Genomic DNA, 14,824 nt, shown 5'->3' with positions numbered 1-14,824 from the left:
TGCGGTTTGTAAATCATGGGAAATAGCTTAGTACAATATCTGAACATCCCATTCTTTTCCTCTGTTTTTAGTGGGGAGAAAGAAAACAGGCAAAGTGAATTTCTGAAGGGTAAGCTATGTCTCCTATAAAGAGAAAGAACAGTATATTTTCTGTTGAAAAGGAGAGTATACTATATTTCACTTGTAATAATGCTGCCACATTAGACACACTCTCTCAAAAGTAGTCCTACTTATTTTTATGACAGTAAGTTTTAAGGAAGCAAGTTTAGGATTTTGATGCCTGATTTAAGTTCCCAAGTGACGATTCTGTTCTAATTTGGGGTCAGACAGCAGTTTCTTTAAGGAATCATAGAGCTCCAACAATGGGGGGCTAGCCCAAAAGGGACATTTGCACAGCCAGTTCTTTTCAGACAATAGCCATGCTAACAATTCCCATCTTGGTATCTCCATTATTAAACCACCACTCCCGCTGTCCAGCCTGGTGGAGCACTGGCAGGGGATTATGGGAGTTCCCTCTCTAGAAGACACGGAGTTGAGGAAGGCTGATCTGTGCCTTTAAGAGTAGCCTGACAAGCGAAGCTGAAGCAGATGGAGTCTTCTTCTCATCACCTGATAGCAGGAGAAAGCAAGCTGCTCGGCCGCTAAAATGATGCTACTTGGGGCCTCTGACAAAAGGTGCCCAGGGGTGAGGAAAGACGGCCCTTTCCTCCCGTAGGCGAGGCCGAGGCCGGGGGCGGAGGAAGCTCCATGTTCTTTTTCATTGGCTGGCTGGGGGTGTGCTTTTGACAGCAACGCTCAGCAAAAGGAAGGCTGGAATGAGAGACGGTCACCTGCTAAATCCTCCCCACGAAAGGGCGCCGCCTTCTAGACAAGTTCGAAAGTTCGCCGCCGCGTTGCCTTTCTAGACCTCAATACATAGTGGCAACGCTGCACCCCTCTGGCTCCCGAGCCTCTCCGAACAGCCTTGGGCGACCGCGAGGTGCCCATCTCCCCGCCCCCCTCAACCTGAAAGCCACGAGATTGCACGGGCGCCGCTGGGTGTGCCGGTGCACGCATCCTTTACCCTCTGCACACACACTGGCCACGGACCACATGCTCTGCCTCTCTGCTGCTTAGCCCCGCCACCCCGGCTCGGGTCTCCCCTCCCTCCCACTGCCAGCCCTGCCGAGCCGCCCCCCGACCCCTCTCATCTGGCCCGGGCGAAGGGGCTGCCGCAGCTCGCTCGCCTCTCCACCGCCCCCTTCGCCCCTCCTCCACCCCTTCTCCCATCGGGCGCCCTCTAGCGGCCTCGCTCCGGCTCGCAACACCAGCTTCCGCGGCCAGCCGGCGAGGGAGGCAACAGTCGTGGAGCACCACCAGCCGCTTGTCCTTCGCCCAGAGCCGGCTTCTCCGGCGTCTCGCTTCTGCAGGTAAGGAAGAGGCAGTCTGGGCAGAGGAAAGAGCGACTCCTGCCGCCGCTGCCCCTTCCGACGGAGCAGGGAGGCTGCTGCTTGATGCGATCGGTGTTGGAGGGAAAAGGGAAGGAAAAGAGGGGCTTGGTTGCATGTGGGTGAAGGCGGGGTGGCGGTGGGGAGGCTTCTCCGCCATGGAGAGCAAGGAAAAAGGTGCAGGAGGGGAGAAGCGATACGGGTTTGGTGGGGAGAGGAGATCGGGGGAGAAGGGAAGGGGTTGTAGTTGGTGAAGGGGGCTGTTATGGCATGCAGGTGGAACTGGGGAGGAGGAGCGGGAGCTGAGAGCAGAGGCATGCGATGGGTGCAGCTGGAAGCTCGGGGTGGAGGTCGGGATCCAGGCCGGGGAGGCAGGCACCGGAGGGGCCCTGGTGTGAGTCCAGAGCGAGGTGAAAAAAACGGGAGGGGAGGGTCCTGGGGATGGAGAAGCAGAAGAAATAAAGGAGGGGCAAAGAGACCGAGGACATGCATGGGGTGCAGTGGAACGGAGGGAGCAGGTTTGGGGGGGCAGCAGGTGTTTTACTTTGCATTTTTTGAGGGGGAGGGGGATGCACAGCAGCTGCATCCATTCAGAGGCTGGGGCCCTGCTGCTGCCAGGGATGAAGAGACCGAGTATGGGGGCAGCAAGTTTTGACTCTATGGGGGTTCCCTCACCCACACACCCTTGCCTGCCGAAGGGTGTAATTAGGAGGCGGCTGGCAGGGCTCAGCACGTCAGGGCGCAGACAATGGGCCAGCCTCCCCGGGGCGGCTGTTGTGCCAACATGCTGCTAATGTGATTAGGGGCACATATCGCAGCCAGCACCGGCCTCCTGTGTGCCAATGAGCATGCAAGAGGAGGGGAGGCAACAGCCTGGAAAGAGAGATGACAGGAGGGAGGGACGCTGGAGAAGGCCTTGTCTCCTTTGGCGAATGAGAGCCCTGAGGACCTTGGAAAAGAATTAGGTATCTTCCAAGGGGAATGAGCGCACACGTGTGTGTGCAGGCACGCCGGCACGCCCCAGCATGGCATAGGCAGATGGATTGATTTTGTAACAGGCACATAACAGTACAATACATATTAGTACAGCAAACACACCAGGAGATCACCATTTGCTCCTGACATTGGGCGTGAAACCTGTCTATCGACAGCCTTTCCAGGGGAAGGTTTGTAACACCACTGTGCTTCACACTTGGTTTGTGTACACATTAAAAGTGCAAGTGTGACAGAACAGCAGTTTGCCTGTGTGAAATAAATAGAATTCTAGTAACACCCTTTGTGCTTGTATGTGTGTGCTACGGTGCCTCAGCTCACACTTAGAGATGTGAAGAAATTAAGTATATGTAGACAAGTGAGTGGGTTACATGACTGTCTTCACTTCAGTGAGGAAAAGACAGGTAGATTGTAAACCTGTTCCAGGTACTCTCTGGGTACAGAGAGTGTAAAATAAAATTTATCCCGTAACAACTTTCTTATTCAATTTTGGTGAAGGAAATGGGCTGCATATATGACAGTGGTGCATTTACAGCACTTGATGAATCATGCATTCCTCATGCTGAGAAAATCAAAGTTCCTATACAGAACAATATCTTGTTGGAAATTTATCACATGTTAATACAGTATTACCATTATTTGTGGACCACTGTCCTTTTTGGTGTGTGTGCAAATATATGAGTGTCTTGATACGTGTATGTGGATAAGCTGCATGACATGCCCACCTGAGGAAAACAAGGCATGAGTTCCACTAACATTTCCTGATATCTCATCTACACAAACATGTGGAAGAGGGTCAGTCCTAGCTTAATGTGGATGTTTGCTTCACTCTTGGAAACAAGGCCTTCTAAAGCATTCAAGAAACGTTTCTCAGGTAAACATGGGTACCCTTCCCCCACAATTTAATTTTTAATCTCAGCTATTTTAAGGCAGCCTTCTGCAATCTGGCCCCTGCCGCTGTTGAACTACAACTCCTATTATCCTCATCCCATGTGCCCTGATGGTTATGAGGTGATAGGATTTGTCATCAAGATGAGAAGGTTGCTTTGGCGTCTCCCACCTTTAAACTCTGAGCCTTTGCTTAATCCACTAGGCCTTACTTCCCCTTTTCCTTCTCTCCAAAGATCCTGGGAATCCTGGCTCCAAATCCATTCCACTCCTGAAAGTATTTAGTGTCTTAGCAACCTGGCCCTTTCTCTTCAATCTCCCGCAACTTTTGTGAAAGCTTTGGAGTGGCCCTCTGTGGAGGTTAGAAGGAGGGTCAGAATAAAAACAGAGGGTTGGAGGTGTCAGATCTTCCATCTCCTTTCTGAAACTCTGCCATAACTTTCGAGAGGCCAGTTAATCACAAAGCCGTCTATTAGGTGGTATAGGAAAACTTTGCGGGATGGAGGTAGAATTCCTCACGCTGGCAGCAACAAGGCGTCTTATCGACCCGACATGACTGTGGATGCAACAGGGCTGGGTCATGTTACCTGGAGATGAGAAAGACAGGAGAAAGACAGGCAGGCAACAACAGAGTTGGGAGGGAAGAAGGTGGGAGTTCCTGGTCACCTGGGTAGGATTGGGGCCCTGTGAGTTATATATTGATTTATAAAACAGATTTATATGGCTGCCCATCTGTCAAAAGGGACTCTGGGTAATGAACAAGAATAAGAACACAATATGATTATTTTAAAAAATGAAAAATAGCACTGAGACCCTGATACATCTGTAAATCAACTACAGCATGCCAACTCTCAACATCCTGGCCCCAATGCCTGGGGCGGGGGGGAATACAGAGTTACAGTGAGGGCTGCTGGGCGATGGGATTGCTGGTGCTGCTGGAACAGCCAACAGGCCAGAATGGCAACAGTGGATTAGATGTTGGTGAATTCACATCTGACAGAGCTTTGTAGAAAGCGGACAGTGCATATTACGTGCGCCAAAATGTGGCAAGTGGGGGCTACTCAGCTCATCCTGCTGAGTGAGGCCTTGCATTTCTGCTTGAATTGCACCTCTGATTACAAAGGATGCCTGATGGGCCCCTGAGGTCTCAGCATGTGATTTTAGGTCTAGGGCAGGGATGAGCAACCCAAGGCCGCAGGGTGCATGTCCAAACCTCCTTTTGTGGCCCGCAGAAATTCCCCTGGTCACAGTTGCTGAAAATTGATGGTGTTATTTGCTGCCATTTTGAGATTAAAAACAAACTGTAGTGTAACTTCCAAAATAGACTTAAGTAATTGCTTAAATACAACCCCCCTTCCCAAAACAAGACCCCTCCAAAAATCCTGCTTGCACACACTTTGCATTACCTTCCCACCCACTCCTGCCACCACCCGTCTCTAATGTGCAAGTCCTAGCCATCAAAAGATTTCCTAGTCTTGATCTAGTGGAGGGTGGGAGTCCGAGTCCACAGTGGGGTAGGGGAGTGCAGCCCATTACAGACTAGAAAATATGGTTCATCAATATCTGGGTATAGGATTCACCCTTAGTATCTAGGTGGAGCAAATTCCCCCAATTGGTGAAAGTAGGGAATGATGAAGATCAAAGCGCTCCTCTCCATACGCCACCTTCCTATAATGCATGTGTTATATGATGGGTCAGCAGGAGGAGGACATAAGCATCTTTTAGATCAGCCTTCCCCAACTTCGAGCTTTCCTGGATGTGTTGATTTGTAAGTCCCATCATTGCAGCCACAGGTCATGCCAGCTGAAGAAGATGAGATGTAGAGAACAACATACCTGAAGGGTCCCCCGGATGAGTGGCTTCTTTCAGCTAACAATTTAGTCTAGATTTTCTGTGTGTGCTTTCAGAGGGAGAACCTCCTTTATCAAATGTAGTAATGGTTTGTGGGATTCTCATTACAGGCAGGTATAGAGGAAGTCCAATGCAACGGTCATTTTTGTATGAATTCCTATTGTCTCTCTGATTCCATTTGTGTTCCCTGAACTATGGTTTGGTGTATAGCTTTGCATTTTAGAGTGTTAAAAATACCCTCTACTATGGCTGTTTTTTCTTTCTTTCCTTTTGAGCTTTATATCCAACTGATGGCCACAGAGTTTACTACCACATGGTTAGGAGTTGCATTATGAGAGAAGTGGAGAAAAGTCTAGGGTAAAATCGACAGGATACTCATTAGAAGGAGCAGGAGGACTCTCAAACACCTCAAGGACTGGTCTATACGTTTTCATGGGTTTCAATGAAGCCCAGAATTAAAAACAAGTGACCAGGATGCCCAATATGCACTTAAAACATAGTATCAGCATCTCTCAGCTAGTGGTACAATTGAGAGACAAAGAAATGGTCTAAGTGGGACACAATTCTGTTGGATAAATTGGGAAATAGTCCATGAGATAGAGAAAAGGAGGAGGGCAGAGCAGCCAGTCACCAGTGAATGTTCAAAGGCAAAAAAAAATGGGGCAGTGTTTCTGGAAGTCCATACTGTAATTGGAAGAGCCTCTGAAAGGTTTGGGCTTTGGAGCCAAAATATAATAAAATAATGTTTTGCACTAGTTAGCACTCATTCATTATTTACAAGTATTTCTTGATTTGGGCTTAGGGGAAGACTGCTCCAAGTGGCAGATACTGCTTCTGCACTGCATAGCCCTTGCTCATTATTTTACAGTTTCAGCAGTAAAACATTATTGTCAAGGACATTATTGCAATTTTTATGTCCTGAAAATTTACCATAACTGGCAAGTATAATGCTTGGAAAAGTCTGTATGTCCTTCAATGAAAAAGCGAGCTTTTTGTTTCCATCTTGGTGGGAGTCAGGTTCTTTAATAGAACTATTAGTGGGACTTAAGATAAAAAATATTGAGAACCACCAATTCATTCATTTGTTAATTACACAATTAGACTTATTTGAGGGTTACAATTAGCTTTGGGAGTTTTAACAAGGGCTAGTGCTTGCTGTAAATTGAGTGAGGATGTGCTGTTGACCACAAGGTTTAATGGCTATAAAAAGGAAGAGGAGAAATCCATGGAGGAGCAAGAGGACAGGTCGATCTCTAGCTATAAGGCTGCAACTAGATGAAATTGTCCTTTTCAGAGTAAGTATATCTTAGTGCACCAATTGCTGGGAGCTCTCTGTAGACATCTGGTTGCTTACTTGCAGGGATGCTTGAGAAGTTGGGCTAGTTTTGGCCTACTCCAGCAGGACTTCTTTTATGGGTTCTTTGGGATGGTATTCCAATAAATATTCTGGATTTCTGTGTACAGCAATATGGCCTAATGAAAAAAACAAGAGATGAGGAAAAAGCAAGGTGGTATTATCCTATTAAGAAGCAGAATTCCTGACTTTTTGTGGTAGAGATGATGGCCTAGCAAGGTAGTTTGTGCTACTGATAAGAATATTGTGGTTAAAGGAAAAGGATTTTTTAAAGTCACAAGAGAGGTGACATATTGGATAGATGGTGCACTGAAAGGGATGTGGCCTAGGTCCACAGTAGGCAATCTGGCCCTTAATGTTAAATGGAACCTTTTGCCATTGTTCACCACTGGCAATGCTGGCCACAGTGAGTGGGGATTGGAGCAGGCAACCCAGTGCCCCCCAGGGTTGGTCTTCCAAGTCCCACCAGCCCTATTTGAAAAGGGATTGTGGGATTTGAAGTCCATGTTTGAAAGAAGACTGGTGAATAAGAATAAGGACTTCTACATGGGGAGAGAGACACAAGTGGGATAGCGGCAAAGATCTGGAGGGGGTCTTTCATCCTTCTACTTTTGACTCTGCCTTGTCTGCCAGTCTTCTCTTCACACATGAGCAAATGGTGGATTCCTTCCAATGATGTGCTGGCTACTTTTTCTTTAGTGCCATTGTGTCTCTCTTTTGGAGTGAGATATTCCCTTCTATCTTTCCTTGCTTGCTGATGCAGACAGAGGGGAGCCCAGCCTAAAACTGCAAGAGCTCCAATTAGTCATGCTCTTTTTTTTCCAGCATGCACGGCTACATGCCCATCATGGCCAATGCAGCGGGCAGTATATGGAGACCCAGCTTCATTTTCAGTTGTTCCCTTGTGTAAACTACAACGTTTCTGGAATTTTCCCCCCCCTTATGTGTAGTGCCTAGCACTAGGCTGTTTTTCAGTACATGTTGAACATAGTATGAGTTTTAAGTCTTTCTTCATTCTACTCTGCTTGCTGTGTTGGAGAACATGTGCTCTTTTCATATAGAAATGGAAAGTCATCTCCATGCTGTTTCTGGGCTTCCACATCTCCCCCAGCTTTTCCTTCTTCCTCCAGACATGGAGTCCCAGTGGGGGTGGGGGTCTTTTTTTTCCTATGTGCTTTTCAGCTGTACAGGGATAGCACTAATAGCTCAGATCCACCTTCCTGGAGGTTCCCTTCAAAATCCCTTTTTTCTTGTTCCTCCTCCTCATCTCCCTTATATGGCACAGTGACTCATTCCATGCGGGGGTGACAAATGGCAAGTGATTGAAGAGGCGGTATTGGCATGATGCATGAGCCAGAGAACTGAAATCCCAGTGTCTCCCCTTCACTGACAGAGATGCATGCGCCCTGCACATGCACACATGGCTTAGTGGCCTGGCTTTCTTTTTTATGTGTAACTTTCAACTGGGGGCCTGGGCAGCCTCATTCAAAAGCATAGAGAACATGCCACAGGTGGTGTCGAAAGCCAATGGTGGCTTGCACATTTGCAGTGTATCCCATGTTAGTTGTACATCTTGACATCAGCAGGAGGGAATGAGAGGCTTCCCTAAGTATGTGTTTCACACGGAGTGCCAAAGTGTGTTGCTCCAGCCCTGACTGTTGTCATGAGAGTTTTCTGAGCTGAGGTCAAAAAGACAACAAAATGAAAATGTTGTTTAGGATCTGAGCATTAAGTGTTTGTGGTAGGTGCTCACAGGCTTGTCAATAAAGTTTTTTACCAGCGTATTCCAAAGGTACAGCCAAGAGGAGCAGCCCATAGCTGTACCCTGCCTGTTGGTATTTTATAGTGCACTTGAGATACTGCTCAGCACAATGGGCATGTCAGGAAGCAGAGGTAGGAAAATATGCAACAGGTTGGCAAACTGAGTTATAAGCTGACGCATAGCAGGTGCAGGTGCAGGGGATGAATAAGAGAGGGTAAGCATGGACCACATCAACTGTGTGTGGATTTGTACTCAGCTGCCACTGATAACACGCTGGTCCACTAGATACCCTGATCTGGAAAATACTTCTCTGATAAGTTGACTGAATACTGTGCCATAGATGCATACCTGTATGCTGCTCTGTGCCCGTGTTTAGTCAAGCATTGCATGCTCAGGATAATGGCATGCTTCCTAATATGAATGCAATTGTTCTAATTATGTATGGCGACCAAGGACATATATTAGATGTCATTATCGAGATATTATACATGACAAGTGAGAGTAGCTCACGTTTTCTGGGACACAGAAAGTGTTGTGGCAGGGGGCTCCGTAGGACACTGCCACGGATGTAATGCATATGGGAGAGACCTAGTTTCAAATTCTCACTCAGTTCTAAGGACAGACTGACCTAGAAGGGCTCTTGGCCTCACTTCCTGCACCCTTGAAATGGCAATACTGATTATTTTTATTGAGTGTTACTAAAAACAAACAAGGCAAATCTTATAGGGAGAAAACCAATACATCAGCTGTTAAAAGCAGTTTCAAAAGGATGATTATAATAAAAGAGAACAACAGGATCCAAATGCCAAAACTGTGCAATAAAAATGGAAAGAATATGGATGTTTGCCAGCAGGAATAGCTCTTATTGTTCTGTCTACCTTTGGAATTATCATGCATCACATGAAAGAGGCAAATTCCAGGAAACGAAGTACATGTCTGGTTTGGTAGAAAGAAGGAGATAGTTAAGTAAATACATTCTGTTCTCAGCAGAAACCTATTGCTTCTTCATTTAAGTGTTTAAAATATTGATGTTTATGTCATAACCTTTTATTGTTTGTGCTGCTTGGTGAAGGTATAAATCTCTCAGAAACAGAACTGATGTGTATGGAATGAAAGAAACCTTGGAGTTGAGTGGGACTGCATTGTAATCACTTTGTGTGTTAACAAGAACAGACTTATTTGATGCTGCTATTCTCTCGCCCATGAAAGTGTGCCACAGTGAAGCTACAGTCTTTCACACAAGCCTTCCCAATGTGCTGCTTCTCTAATGTGGTGTTGGACTGCTACTTTTATAATATTCAGAGTTTAGTCATGCCAGCTGGGTATTATGAGAGCTGAATCTGACATTTCTGGAAGGCACCACGCTAAAGGCTGTACTTCGTCCTTAGGTGTAAGTCTGTACATAGTGGGAGTTCAGAGTCTAGAATTATGCATTAAATGCACTTGTTTTAAGATGTTACTGCGAGTTTCCTTTCAAGTAGGCATTTATCTTTTTGGTCAGTAGGCAAAATATAAAAAGGAAAATGAGGCTGTTTCTGATTATCTTGCTCACTTTAATGGTCAAGAGCAAATAAAAACCTATGATGTACATGAAGAAATGTTATCACTGCCATATCTAATCAGTAGCTTCAGTGTGCTAAGCAAAGGAGGCTACCATGATCCAAATTGTTATGATATATGTTTGTTAAAGCTCAGTATAATTGGCACATTGACAAGAAGAGTTGAAGTTCAGAAGTTCAGCCGCATGTGTGTAACTTTGGTGCGGGAGAATATAATTTTCTCAGGCCAAGGGCCTAAGAGTGGTATACCAGCAACTACATTCTCAAAAATTCACGGAACCAGACAAAATTAAATGTAATTTTAATTTAATATTATTTTAATACAAGTACACCTATCTTTCTTTATTTTTCCATTCCATCATGCTAAATATTACAGACAACTTTTGGAAAGACTCTAGTCACCTCAAAGCTTTGGTAGGCCATATGCGGCCTTCAGCTGTGAGTTGGATGCATCTGCTTTCGTTCATGCATGTAATACTGTTGGCCAACTCATAGGCTATTCGAAGAGCACCCAGGCTGAACCCATCTTCTGTTGTATTCAGCAAACGTTGCTGAGAAAGAGGAAATTAGAATGAGAACAAGATTGAAGAAAAGGAACAATTTGGGGAAAAATGCCCAACTAAATGTAACCAGCTAACCTGTTTTGTGTAACTGATTTGGGTCAGGGATGAGTCTCCTGTTGATTTTAGAATCCATAAGTAAGTCCTGTAACAAAATGTTGTGCGTGCCCTTTCCAAGAGGCCTGCTACTGTTCAAGTTTTGAGAAAGCTGGTTGTGCTCTCCTTCCATATATCCCTTTATGTGTTATTGATTTTATTGTAATTTCTTTGTTTGATTTTTGTGAGCTGCCCAGAATCATTGAGAGTTGAGCAGCATACAAGTTTAATAAATTGTTGTTGTTGTTGTTGTTATTGTTTCTCATTCTCGGTTTTAATTTTGCAGCAAATATTTAACAGACTACTAAACAATCAATTCTTAATTGGGCTGTTTTTTGTGAGGTGATTGTGTGTTTGTGTGCGTGCGTGCGTGCATGATGCTATTTGTGATTCTTGATGCCCACAGATACAAAATGATCATTAAGCTCCTTTTCTGTTTTGCTGTGGCAAATATGAGGTCATACACCTTCATATTGGACACAAACTGGACTTGCCAGGAAAGTTTGTGTCTGTGACAGAGACTATGTTGTCTCTATCCATAAACGAAGATGAACCAATGTCTTCTACCTAGCACAGTGTGACAATTTTATTCTGAAATGTCACAGACAAGATGGCTTCAAGAATCACCCGACTGTTGCATCAAATTGACGCAAAAGATTCAAGCTGTACCTAGCAAATGTGACATATTAAAAGCATTTAGTGTATAGTATATAGTATATATAGTGTGTGTGTGTATGTATATATTATATAGTATATATGTGTGTGTATACACACACACACACACACACACTATATAGTATATATAGTATATAGTCAGAACAGCATTTCATTCTGTTATACATAGGGTCGCCATGAGTTGTAAACAACTCAACGGCAACTAACAACAACAACAACAACATATAGTCAAGACTATAGTGCTTCTATAAAACAGACTTCTCTCCCAGCTTCAGATAAGGGAGGAAATGGGAGCTGGGTCTGAGATTTTGACTGGGTTTGTACATTCCACTGAGCCATAGTGGGTGATTCAATCATGGGTGATTAAATAAGTTGCAAAGAGTAGGGTTCACACAACCTGAGCACATTGTATTGTGTGAACTAGGCTATTGGGACTGCTATAAAGCCACCTAGGGGTTTAGACCGGGAGATGAGAAGTGGGGACTTTGAAAATATGCCCCCCCTTTTTTAAAAAAAATGAAGCGATGATCAAGAACCTTTCAGGATCTAGTTCCAACAGCTTGGAACTGGTTCCACCTTAGTCTTCTGATGACAATTTTTTAATCTTTAAATTTAAGTTTGAAACTTTTTTTGTTTAAGTCTGAGGAAAAGGGGTTATTCCTCTGAGTGGGAACTTACAGCTTATGTTGCTTATTGCACTTGATTTAAATGTATGTATGTATGTATGTATGTTTGTAACTTTGGTAGGGTCTAGTTTTGTTTTCTTTTTATTGTACAGTGGTTACCTGTTGCTATTCCACTATTCACTTAGTAGAATTAGAGCTGCCTAGGTTTTATTGTCTCTACTTCATATTTTTCCACATTATAATTTCATTGATCTTTTCCTTTATTTCTGGCCTACCCTTAGTTTTTTAGCATGCTGTAAATAAATTCTTATGTTACATGAACCTTGAGAGGCAGAATATTTTCTTATCTAAGAGGCAGGCTTTGGGGGTGGGGGGGAATGTTGAGTTACACTAGTCTTCCTTGAACCTAAAGCCGTCCAGCTTCAGGTGGGAGATCAGTTCCCATGATCCTCCAGTCAGCATGGCCAATCAGGACGGTGGAAACCCTGGAGAATATTTGCTGCAAGTGATATATTCTCTCCAGGAGCAGAGAGAGTATTTACTGAGCAGTGGTTGTTTCTGTACAACCTCTCACGGCCTGCTTCTTAGTTCCCTTGAGATGCCTGATTAAGCCCTGTGGGCCTCAGAATGCTGGCCTCCAAAGGGCTTTAGTCTAATCAACAGGGCTTTTATCAAATAGCCTATTAATCTGACCCCACCAGAGAATTCATTTGCTTTTATGTGAATTTTCCCAGCCCATTTACTTTCTTCTTCAAATGACCGTAGTGTTATCCAAATCTGGGGTGGATCTTTCTTTCTAAAGAGCCATGGAGTAGCTCCAGCTGAAAGCTGCATCGTCTCTTTATTTCAAGAATCGATGAGCTGCCCTTCAGCGTCTGCTCTGGGATAGCCTGAAGTGGGGATGCACAAATTGACACCACATATGGGTTGTGTGGAATGTGTCACAGGCTGCATCTGGGTGGGACAAGAGGAAAGGGGATGAGGGCTGAGTTAAAACCACATTTTTCTTAACCCCCCTCCCCCCTTTTTTTTGTAAATTCCATTCCTTCCTATTTTAGCCAAGGTAAAAGGACTATATTTAATTTTTCAATTTATAGAAAATCGGCAGCAGCTGAGGAGGGGGCCGAGAGCCAAACCCAAAGCCTTGGGAGACCAGCCAGTTGTGCACCTGTGGCTTAAAAGCATAAGGCAAAGTGCTCTCACTTGCCGGTAGTGCAAGATGAAAAGAGCATCCATTGAAATTGGGTGGCACTGCAGAATAGCATTGCCCATACTGAGAAATGTGCCTTTGTGGGGCGCAGAGTGGTAGGCGGCAGTATTGCAACCGAAAACTCTCCCCACCACCCGAGTTCGATCCCAGTGGAAGCTGGATTCTCGGGTAGCCAGCTCAGGTCAACTCAGCCTTCCATCCTTCCGAGGTCGGTAAAATGAGTACCCAGCTTGCTGGGGAAGGTGACAACTGGGGAAGGCAATGGCAAACCACCCTGCTATAGTCTGCCGAGAAAATGTCGTGAAAGCGGCGTCCCCCCAAAGGGTCAGACATGACTCAGTGCTTGCACAGAGGAACTTTCACCTTTCACCTTCATACTGAGAAAGTGCCGCCCCTGCCCTTTGGAACAGCTTCCCCCTGAGATTCACTTGGTCCGGATCCTGCCTGCCTTTTGCAAGGCATCAAGACCTGGATCTTTCCCCTGTAACTGGGTCAGGGAGTGGTACAAGCCTGTTGGCTGAATTCTTCTTGGTACTTTATGGTACCCTGATGTTTTTGTTTTTGTGTTTTTTAATATTATTTCTTAATTGTGTCATTTGTATATGGACTTAATTATTGTTTACTGACAATGCATGCCGCCCTGAGCTGTGTGCCAAGTGGGTATATAGATCAAACTAATAAATTAAAATAAATAAATTAAAAATGAATGAGATCCATTTAACACAGATTTGCTTTTTAATATGCTGAAATGCTTCCCACTCTGGGGTACTACTAGGAAAAAGGTCTTTTTTGATCATGATCACTCACCTAATTTCAGGAGGATGGGACCTTTCAGTGGATCTCACTGTGGCAGATTATGTAACAGCATGCTGGGCTTCTGATAAACTGGCTTCAAACTATTTATGATTAATTACTTGGACTTGGATTAGATTTCAATATATTTGCAGGAAAAGGCACCTGTCTCTGCCCATATTCAAAGTACAGATGTGCAAATCATTAAATATCCTATTGGCTTTACTGTCCATATGTTAGAGAGTTTTAACATTCAGTGTTTTTTTCCCTTAAAAGCAACTTTTGAAAATGTAAAGTGCTTAATTTTAAAAAAATGTAGTTAATTTTATATGCCTTATTACACTTTGAAGCTTTCTACACATTTTTCCCTGACAAGTAAATTTTAATCAGACTTATCTTACATACTGGTTTCATTCTTTCTCATGAACATTTCTCATTAAAAATTCTCATTAAAAAAAACTATGAAATAAAATTTTCCCCATGTAAACTCTCTTTTTAAATATAACTGCTGTTGTCTGTGTGCAACATTTTTAGACACATTTTTGTGGATTTTTGATGGTGCGTAGATAAAAGCTAGCAAATTTTGTTCAATTCTAGCATTCAACCCAGTGTAAAGTGGGAACAGAATGCTAGAATTCACCTTCAACACTATTTGTGATTTTTTTAATACTTCTAATTCAAAGTGACAAATTACTACGTCAGTTTGTCTGCAATTTTAAATATTGCTTAAAGTGTATAGCAGCTCAATAAAAATTGAGTGGCAACATGTCAAGGGCAATTACCTGCTATCTACAATCATCTCTTTTTTTTCTGGCTTCTGAAACCCCTTTTCCTAAACCCCTTTTAGCCATCATCTCCTAAGCATTAGCTTGCAAAGTTTAATAATGACATTTCGGGCTACATTTTTCCGAAGAGGGTTCTGTATGTGCTTCTCTGCCCAGGAACAGCCAAGTAAGGATTTGTACCCAGATCTCTCTAGTTTGTCCATAGCAGTGTTTCTCAACCTTGGCAACTTTACCATGTGTGGACTT

At 44.2% G+C, this 14,824-nt stretch overlaps 1 protein-coding gene across 1 annotated transcript in view; it reads left to right on the top strand.

Annotated features, from left to right (window-relative positions):
* The first annotated feature begins 1,323 nt into the window (after positions 1-1,323).
* Positions 1,324-14,824, top strand: part of SYT3 (synaptotagmin 3) — a 39,518-nt gene continuing 26,017 nt past the window's right edge. Inside the window, exon 1 of the mRNA XM_063300978.1 lies at positions 1,324-1,409. The gene's annotated coding sequence lies outside the window, so the exon portion shown is untranslated. The remainder of the gene's footprint in view (positions 1,410-14,824) is intronic.

Source organism: Candoia aspera, chromosome 4 (genome assembly GCF_035149785.1).
Source record: "Candoia aspera isolate rCanAsp1 chromosome 4, rCanAsp1.hap2, whole genome shotgun sequence".
In the NCBI taxonomy this organism is placed as follows: domain Eukaryota; kingdom Metazoa; phylum Chordata; class Lepidosauria; order Squamata; family Boidae; genus Candoia; species Candoia aspera.
Note: the sequence above shows the minus strand (reverse complement) of the source record. Positions and strands in the feature narration are given on the sequence as shown.